The sequence below is a fragment of the Megalobrama amblycephala genome, linkage group LG3 (assembly GCF_018812025.1).
Source record: "Megalobrama amblycephala isolate DHTTF-2021 linkage group LG3, ASM1881202v1, whole genome shotgun sequence".
NCBI lineage: Eukaryota > Metazoa > Chordata > Actinopteri > Cypriniformes > Xenocyprididae > Megalobrama > Megalobrama amblycephala.
In genome coordinates, this window is record NC_063046.1 from 38,372,334 (window position 1) to 38,381,991 (window position 9,658).

General features: G+C 37.8%; 1 protein-coding gene across 1 annotated transcript in view; it reads right to left on the reverse strand.

The window, feature by feature from the left end:
• LOC125263978 (receptor-type tyrosine-protein phosphatase delta) overlaps positions 1–3,757 on the reverse strand; it is a 600,442-nt gene extending 596,685 nt beyond the window's left edge. Inside the window, exons 1-2 of the mRNA XM_048183181.1 lie at positions 3,537–3,757; positions 3,412–3,440 (exon numbers count right to left, since the gene is read on the reverse strand). The gene's annotated coding sequence lies outside the window, so the exon portion shown is untranslated. The remainder of the gene's footprint in view (positions 1–3,411; positions 3,441–3,536) is intronic.
• Positions 3,758–9,658: the final 5,901 nt, after the last annotated feature.

Consider the following 9,658-nt stretch of genomic DNA (forward strand, 5'->3'; position numbering starts at 1 on the left):
AGCCCTTATGGTTCAAAAGTTATTTGAATAATAATGAGTGCATATTTGGACAGTTGGTGGTGCTAGAGGGTTTGAGTTAGAGACTCCAAATCTGCTGTGGTTAAATTTTCAGACTGCTCATTTGTGTGCCAAATGTCACATCTTTTTAACATACAGTTCTGTGGGCACCCATAGAATCAATAGTGGATGAAGAAGAAGAAGACGACGAAAGAAGAAGGAAGAAGAAAGAAGAAAGAAGGAAGAATAAGAACAAGAACAAGAACAAGGCGACAACTACTGGATACAACAGTTGCCTATATGCACGGAGCCCCACACATGACATGCAAGAAGAAAAAAATTTAATCGTGCGCACGACTTACTATTTCGTTCCCTCGATTTATAAATCATGCGCATGATTTATAAATCGAGGGAACGAAATAGTAAAACGTGTGCATGTTTTAGTAAATTGAGGGAACGAAATAGTAAATTGTGTGCACGTTTTAGTAAATCGAGGGAACGAATTAATAAATCGTGCGCACGTTTTAGTAAATCGAGGGAACGAATTAATAAATCGTGCACACGATTTAGCCTACTATTTTTTTCCTACATGTCATGTCCGTGGCTCCGTATATATGCACCTTTTTTGCTTGGCCCCTAATAAAAATAAACACAATCATACTTTAAATAAAACTAACATGTTGACTTCTAAAGACAGTTTTTGTCTACTCAGTGATTCTAACAAATTATTAATATGCATGATTAATTTGTTTACTGAAATATGAAAACAGTATCTCTATAATAAAATCCAACTGAATGTATAAGGTACAATGTTTTAAGTTTTGTTTTAATTACTCTTTGCACTTTTTCTTTTTGTGTGACAAATTTTTAAAAGTAAGGAGACAAAGAAGGTCTGCACTCTAAAAGAGACTTTAATAGAAGTTCACAGGAGATAAGTCAACAAACGTTTCGGCTCTTCGCCTTCGTAAGTGTCCTTCGCCTTCGACACTGACGAAGGCGAAGAGCCGAAATGTTTGTTGACTTATCTCCTGTGAACTTCTATTAAAGTCTCTTTTAGAGTGCAGACCTTCTTTGTCTCCTTAATTGAAATATAGGTCATTGCACCTTATTAGCTGGGAGAGCGCGGTGAATGCTTTAATTGAAATTTTTAAAAGTACAAATATTCCATGCAGTCGTTTAATATGAAGTAATCATCATAATCAGAATAAAAGGGTGAAATAGTTTCAGATGGGGTTTAGTGTCACACCGATGTGTCAATTACCCAAAAGTATTTCATATCAACTATCACCCAGAGAGTGATAGAGAAACATACACATACATATTTATGATAGAAGTGAATCTCCTGAAAACATCAAACAGCAAGTAGGCCAAATCACCATCACTACATCCCAATATAAGCACTCTCTGTGTCTGTCTGTGTGTGTGCATGTCCATGTTTCTATCCCAGTGGGGACTTGAATGCACACTGACTCCAGGGGACTCGTGTCCCAATGAGGAAACAAGCTTATAAATCATACATAATTCGTTTTTTGAAAATGTAAAATGCAGGAAGTTTTTTATGATGGGTAGGTTTAGAGGTAGGATAAGTGTAAGAGGATATAATATACAGTTTGTACAGTATAATATCCATTAAATCTATGGAGAGTTCCCACAAAGATAGCGACCAGACGTGTGTGTGTGTGTGTGTGTGTGTGTGTGTGTGTGTGTGTGTGTGTGTGTGTGTGTCTGTGTCTGTGTGTGCGTCTGTGTGTGTGTCTGTGTGTCAGCTGCTCAACAGATTGGCATAACAGCACAAAATAAGTGTGTGGTATGAAAGTTAAACAGACCAGACACACACACAGTGAAATATGACATTTTTATGGTCAGAACAAATTCAGCTCAAATGCAAATGCTTTCATTTCCCTGCACGTGTTATTAAACACATTTAAAGAGATATTTGTCAATTCAGCCATGACTTTTAAAGACGCTTCACATTTCAAACTCGGTGAGAGAAACATCCAAGATCTTGCCGTTTTTTTCATGAACATTTGAGCTGTTAGCAGCTCTTCCCTAAAAACATTTTCCATTTGAGTATTTATCTTTCTGCTTCAAGCTTTAAACAGCCCAGCGGCCGAGCAGAGTGCCGTGGGCGTTATCCATGAGAAGAACATGCCTTATCCCGATCCACAAGCACCAGTAATCACAGCACTCGCAGGATTCCCACAATCCAAATGAATGAGCATGCGTGCATATACACACACACACAGTCCCAAATCCCACTGTTCTGTAAGCCGCTGCTTTACTGATACAAAAACCATCACAGGAGCAGCGTAGAGAAAGGATCAACTCCAGACAGACACTGAGACAGACAGACAGGCACTCAAAACAACACCAGCAGCTTGAGTTTGACTATAAAACAGACCAGAAAAAAATGAGAAGGCAGTAAGAAACATAGCAAAGGCCTGCATTGTTAAATAAAGTCTCTATATTAGATTAACAGAATGAAATTAAATGTGTAAGTGATGATGATGATGATGATGATGATGATGATGAAGCAGTCTTTAATTATGAGAGTTTACTGATGGAGCTGTTGGAGTCATTAATGTAAACACAAATAATGAATTCACATTACAAAGCACACAAGACACTTGCGAGAACAGTGTGAGATTTGAGTCAGATCAGCAAAAATATCCGAGAGTTCAGAATGACCACAAACTCCCTCAAACACACACACATTTATGTAAATGAGCACATTTCATTAGATCATGATATATTCTACAAACACTAAAAAAAGTCATACATTTTTAGAATTAAATATAATGTATGTGTACTATAAGATGATTGTCCAAATGAGGACATCTCCGGATGCAGGTTTGTCTGTATCGCACTTCTAGAAAACAAAAAAAATGTCCTCAAACTACAGCTAAACACACACACATGGACCAAGCTTTTCTGCCTGATCAGACATTTTCATCATCATCATCATCATCATCATCATCAGAGACCCAGAAATCCCATGACGAACCACAGTAGCACCACTGACCCGAAAGCCTAGAACACACACCCTCACACACACACACACACACACACACACACCAGCAGCAGTACAAGCCAAAAGAAGCCAAGCCAATAAAAAAATAACAGATGTGAGTTTGTGCTTTCACACAGGCTGGTGTCTGACATTTTCATCATTATCATTATCATAAGTGACACGGAAATCCTTCAACCAACAACAAACCTGAAGCACACACACTTTCTGCGAACATGTTTGGTTAACACACACAGGCATATTATACACTCCTGAAGGAACGACACACACGAGTCTGAGCTCATATCTCACACACAAACACACAGTTTCACATTCACTGGGAGTTTCTGCACACATGTCCTGGTCTCTCACACACACTTATAGTGAGTTAAAGTGTCTGTACTTACTCCAAACGCTGAAGATCACAAACCACTGACTGAAACACACGAGAGAAATACACAATCATCAGTACAAAGCGAAGACAATGAGGAGGATGACGATTCTGATAAAGATCAAGAGGACGAAGACTCACCCAAAGCCTTCAGAGGTGAGCTGAGGATCCGGAGGAAGGTTTTATGTCTTTCTGTCACTCCAGCCAGAAACAGCCGCGATAAGGAGAGTGAAGATGAGGATGAGGATGAAGAGCGTCTTATTCCACACACTGACAATCAGCCGCGATCATCCGCGCGTCCGACACCCGCGAGCATCACAGAGAAACACTCGCACGCGGAGAGGAGATACCTGACTCTGTGAGTGTGTGTGCGCTCTAGACTGACGCGCGCGCGCGAGCGCCTGCAGTTCCGCCTCGCGCCGCCGGATGGCCGGAGAAACGCGCCACACATCAGAGATCATGTGAGACTCAAGAAACAGGTTCATTTGATTCATATGGATCATTATTATCCTCTCTTTAGCTGCGAGTAAATGCCTCATTTTTGATTGATCGGTTGATTTTATTTTTATCGCAGATTGTTATCTGACTTAATATTTATTTCCAAACGTCTGCTAGATAGGTCTAAATAACCATTAGTAGCTAAAACTTACAGAACACTAACAAAAAAAGTTTTGTATTAGGCTACTGTTTTATAGACACGTACCTAGTTCTGCATCTTAAAATTATTAGTAATCATTATGTAACATCCCAGCTAAGGGAACATTCTCAGAATTTTGGCTAACTTTGTGGTTCCCTCAAACTTATGAACAAACGTTTTACATTAATAGACGTTCGTTAAAAGTTATACAGTCTTTAATAATCTTCTTAAAATGTTATGATAAAACATTATTTATAAATCGTTCAAATGCAGTTTTTTACCTGTACCTGTTCACCTAACATTTTTAAAAGTAACATTCCCATAATGTTTGTAAAATTATCAAATTGAAGGTGGATTTCAAAACATTTTTAAATAAACTGGACGTTCTCAGAAAACGTCCAGTTTTTAAACGAGATTTTTTTTTTTTTTTTTTTTTTTTTATGTGAACGTTCCATTAAGAGATCATATCATTTTATAATCTCGCAAACATTATGGGAATATTACTTTTGAATGTTCTCTGAGAATTCTGAATTAAAATGGATTTAATGATGTTTTATTTAGTTTAATGTTCGGAAGGAGCACGTTCAATTAACCTAATTAACAAGAGAGGAGCACATTCAGTTAATAAACTCAATTAACAAGATAAGAGGTAGCTATATTACAACAGACTTGCCTCTGTTCCTATACAATTTTCCAGCATCCCTTCACCACCCCATCTCCTCACTTCTAACTATTCTTATCCCAACCATGGGGGGAGTACGCTGGGTTCGGGCCCAATTCCGAGCTCAGAGCCTTACCCTCGGACAGCACGGCAAATACGCATAACCTTTACTGTATTTAATTATAAGTGTGAACTCATGAAAGTGGACTCAGAAGTGTCAAGGCGCTCTGTGATTGCGCTCTGTGACATTTTGCGTTGTGTTTTCACTGATGGAGGTGAAGATTCAGCAGCGTCAAAAATAGAAAAGAATGAAAAGGCAGTTTTCACCTCACACACCTGCAGAAGAGCCTCAGCACTGTGTGTGTGTGTGTGTGTGTGTGTGTGTGTGTGTGTGTGTGTGTGTGTGTGTGTGTGTGTGTGCCTCTTTAGGTCAGCCGGTAAAACACACACACACACACACACACACACACACACACACACAGACGGACATGTCACTTACCGTTGTGTCTGAAGAGAGCAGAATAATGTCAGACAGACAGAGAGAGAGAGAGAGAGAGAGAGACGCCTCACATTTCTCTCTGTTAATGATGTGTGGATCTTGTGTGTTTGAATGTGAGTCAGACTCGCACACGTTCTCATAAAGACAAAGATTTTAAATGAATGAAAGTCCAGCGAGAGAAATGACAGGAAGTGAACATCTGATTTCGGAGCTGCTCGTTCGCCTTTATTCGCCGCTCTACAACTGAAACACATGACTGCAAGGGCCATTTTAAATTTAGAAAGAGCTCAGGGAGAGAGAGAGTGATAAAATACAGTTACAGTGTTTCGTATGCTGAAGATTTGCTGTGTTCGGCAGCAGGGCAAACGACAGCAGCTTCTAAACAAACAGCAGCTCCGCGTGGAGACAAATCGCCCGAATTGCATGTGCTGCATATCACAACATGCTCTGCTCTGGTCACTTCTTTCCCCTCTCGTTATTTCAGGCCGCTGTCTGGATACAGACCTGTAAAAACAGTTGTAAGCTATTATAACTATAATGCCTCGATGCGTCTTAAATCTGGGTCACGTAAGAAAGGAAATATTCAACTGCAAGAATTTAATAAAGCACTGCTGGTTTTCTCTCTCCTCTGTCATTGTCTGAGTTATTACTTGCTGTAAAATTGTAACCTATATGATTAGAGTTGCTCGCAATTTCAGCATGCTAACGAAAACAGCACACTCACAATAACTGCAGCCTGAAATCAGCCTTTTCCATCCTGCACGCAGCAAAATTTTAATATTTCAGATGTATGTGTCACTGACTGCGGGATATCAGCTACCTCGAACTAAACAGCAGGTCAGTAGCGGCCTTTGCTGTGAAATGGGCCTCATAACAGAATGGTCCACTGCTTGCACAGGAATATAGTAGCTGGCTCGTTTGAGATGAGCAAAATCTGCGCAGAACCGGTGATCACTGCGAGATGCATGCCGGTTAGAAAAGTGTCCAAGGCTGCATCCTTAATCAAATACTTCTCTAATATATGGTAGGTGAAAAACAGTATGTGGCAAAAGAAATATGTCCGAATTCATAGTAGCCTACTTATAAAAGAGTAGGCAAAAAGTACCCAGATGACCTACTTCTTCCACCGAGATTCTGAAGTGTGCATATGATGGAAACTTCACTATCCCATGAGGCCACGGAAGAGGATTTGTGAATGGCAGTGAAGCATGCAACTGATGCTGGTAGGTCACATGATCATGACGAATGTAGTAGCCTATGTCTGGATTAAATTAATTATTAATAGTACATTAACCAAAATTAATAAAAATGCCCCTGAAAAAAAAAAAAGTTGCTATATGAGTTCTTGAGCTATCACACGAGCAAGAGTGCTGTTTTCCTGAATATCAGCAAGTTTGCAAATGTGATATTGATTTTATACAATAGTTCAATAAACAAGAAGTTAATATTAGGTGACTTACATTTTAGACTCACAATATTGCTTTTGTTCTGTGTTGCCAAAGAAAATAGTTCCAAACAAATCCACTGTCTCTGAGCAACACAGTGACGTTTCATTACTGAATGAATCCATGTTTTTGAACGAATCAGCCTGATTGTTATATGTGTTCGACTTGAAGTGCTACTGCACAGGCCGATCGGTGTATGACATCAAAGTACCACGAGAGCGATTCAGAGCATACAGTTCCAAATGCTTTCGAATCACTCTCACGGTTTTTTTATGTTATACACCAGTCATTTTGTGAAGCACCGCTTTAAGTCGAACATACCTGTGTCCAAAATCGCCCCATACCCTTAAATAGGGCACTAAATCCAAATTAAACCCCGCAGCTCGTGACGACACATTGATGTCCTAAGACACGAAACGATCGGTTTGTGCGAGAAACCAAACAGTATTTATATAATTTTTTACCTCTAAAACACCACTATGTCCAACTGCCCTGCGCATCCGGTGAGCGAGGTCAGAAAATGCGTTCTGATGACGGAAGTGATGTCTCACACTTTGCTTCAGTGAGTGCGAGAGACCACTTCCATTGTCAGAGCACGTTCAGACCTCACTAACCGGATGCGCAGGGCAGTTGGACATTGGTTTCGTGTCTTAGGACATCAATGTGTCAATGTGTCATCCCATTGACATGCATTATATGACTGACAGACGCTTGGAGTTAAAAATCATCATTTGTGTTCTACTGAAGAAACAAAGTCACCTACATCTTGGATGCGCTGGGGGTAAACAGATAAACATCAAATTTTCTTTTTTGAGTAAACTATCCCTTAAGTACACTTAAGTGGCCTTTTATTTCATTAATATTATATTGTCCCTATTTCAATTTTTTTTTTTATTTCTATTATTTCCATCGTTTTATTTAATCTTTGTAAATTACTTTGAGATGCAACTTTAAAAGGTGCTGTATAAAATAAAATGTATTATTATTATTATTATTATTATTATTATTATTATTATTATTATCTGCAAGTACGTTTTTAGATATTTAAATATATACTTTTAAGATTCAAAGTACAGTAAAGTGCACATTAAATATGATTAAGCACACTTCTTTTTGAATGTAAACTTGCTTAAACAATGATTCTAAATGAGCTATTTGACTAATGGTTAACACTGGCACCTGTGATGCTTTAGTAATGTAATTGGTGGTAAATCAAAGTTGCATCAGAAGAGAAGTAAATATTTTAAGTGATAAGGAATAATAATGTATATCGATAACCAGGAACATAAAGAATACAAGACTGACTTTAATAACCATCTACAGAGGTAGAGAATTTTTTCGTCCATAGCTCTTTTCGTAACATGAAGACAAATCATTGGGAAAACACAAAGTTTTGCTCCCACTCAAACACCTGATCTGGCGCTGAAGTACTTTGCATCTGAAAATAGCTATATTGTTAAATGACATTCTGTGAAGATTGTCTAGCAACCATTAGTCACTTGCCAATTAAAATCTCTAATGACTTAATGCTTAGAAGTCTGTGTCTTTCTGTGGCAACATTCTGTGAATACTGAATAAACACCTGTGCTCTGAAGCGCCATCAGGATTCTAGCGGCTTCCACAGAGTCTTAATTGTAGAGGCTTCACATGCTGAGCACTTCTCAACTAAACATTTATATTCTCAACCTTCTCCTGCTCTCTTTGTGAGGCCGTTATGTTCATTCTCTTGGCTTTGAATGCTGGGTCGTCCTGACCCATTGCTTTGCGTTTACACATCATATGCATATCTGGGCTGAGACATAATAAAAGATGCTTGGAATCCAAGTAAACTGTTAAAAGCAAAACAGTGTTGGGGAAAGTTACTTTTAAAAGTAATGCATTACAAAGCTGCATTACTCCCTAAAAAATAACTAATTGCATTACTTAGTTATTTTAGTTGTATGTAAAGTAATGCAATAGTTTTGCGTTACTTTTTCTCATCCGGGCTGGGCTTGAGAAAAAGTTCTATTTTTTACCAAATGTAAAGGCCCTTTCACACCAAAAGTGAAATGAATAAGCTTCTGGCTGAAGGGAATGCAAATGCATGTTTGTACAGTAGAGGGCGCAGCTCAAAGAAACCTTTCTGGATCTCAGAGAAGAATGTTCACACACTTCAGTAATAAAAAAAGAAAAGAAAATTTTTGCTTATTATATTTGAACTGGATCATCAAAGGTCAGCTGCCAATACATTGATTAATAAAGTGAGACTAAATACAAAATATATTTGTGTAATTTAACATTTAATTATTGCAGATTTATGTAATATAAAGTTTGTATTTCACTGTTTTTATTTTTTTTAAGGAATACTTAATCTGTTATGTGTAAGTGATATGAGTAAATGCATGCTCATATAAATCTAGAACTAACCATCAATGTTTTTACAGCACACACAATGCCTCTACACCTTACTCGCGATTTCTTTCATCATGGGGAAAGAAGACATGTCAGTCAAAAAATTAAAGAGAAAAAAAAAAGTGCTATACATAGAATAAGAGAAGACAAATAAATTAAATATAAAAAATGTACAAAGCAATACAATAGAACTATTTTACTTATATTTTAGATAGGGCTGTAAATAGATAAAGAAATTTAATCGCAATTCATCGCACACTTATCGTGAAATTAAGCATACACCATTTTTCTTGTTTAACACATCTGTTTTGCTATCATTGCCTATATCCAGCAAAGTAAACCATCAGATTGAAGTGTGACTCTCACAAAACTGTATTTTTTAGCTTTTTTTCAAAGGTAAATTTAGGTGTCTTTCCAAAAAAGAACACTTGCAGACTCATAAAGGACACCAAATAACCAAATGATAGGAGTCCATATAATTCATAAATTTACACCGAACAAAATTATAAACGCAACACTTTTGTTTTTGCCCCCATTTTTCATGAGCTGAACTCAAAGATTTTTCATGAGCTGTACACAAAAGGCCTATTTCTCTCAAATACTGTTCACAAATCTGTCTAAATCTGTGTT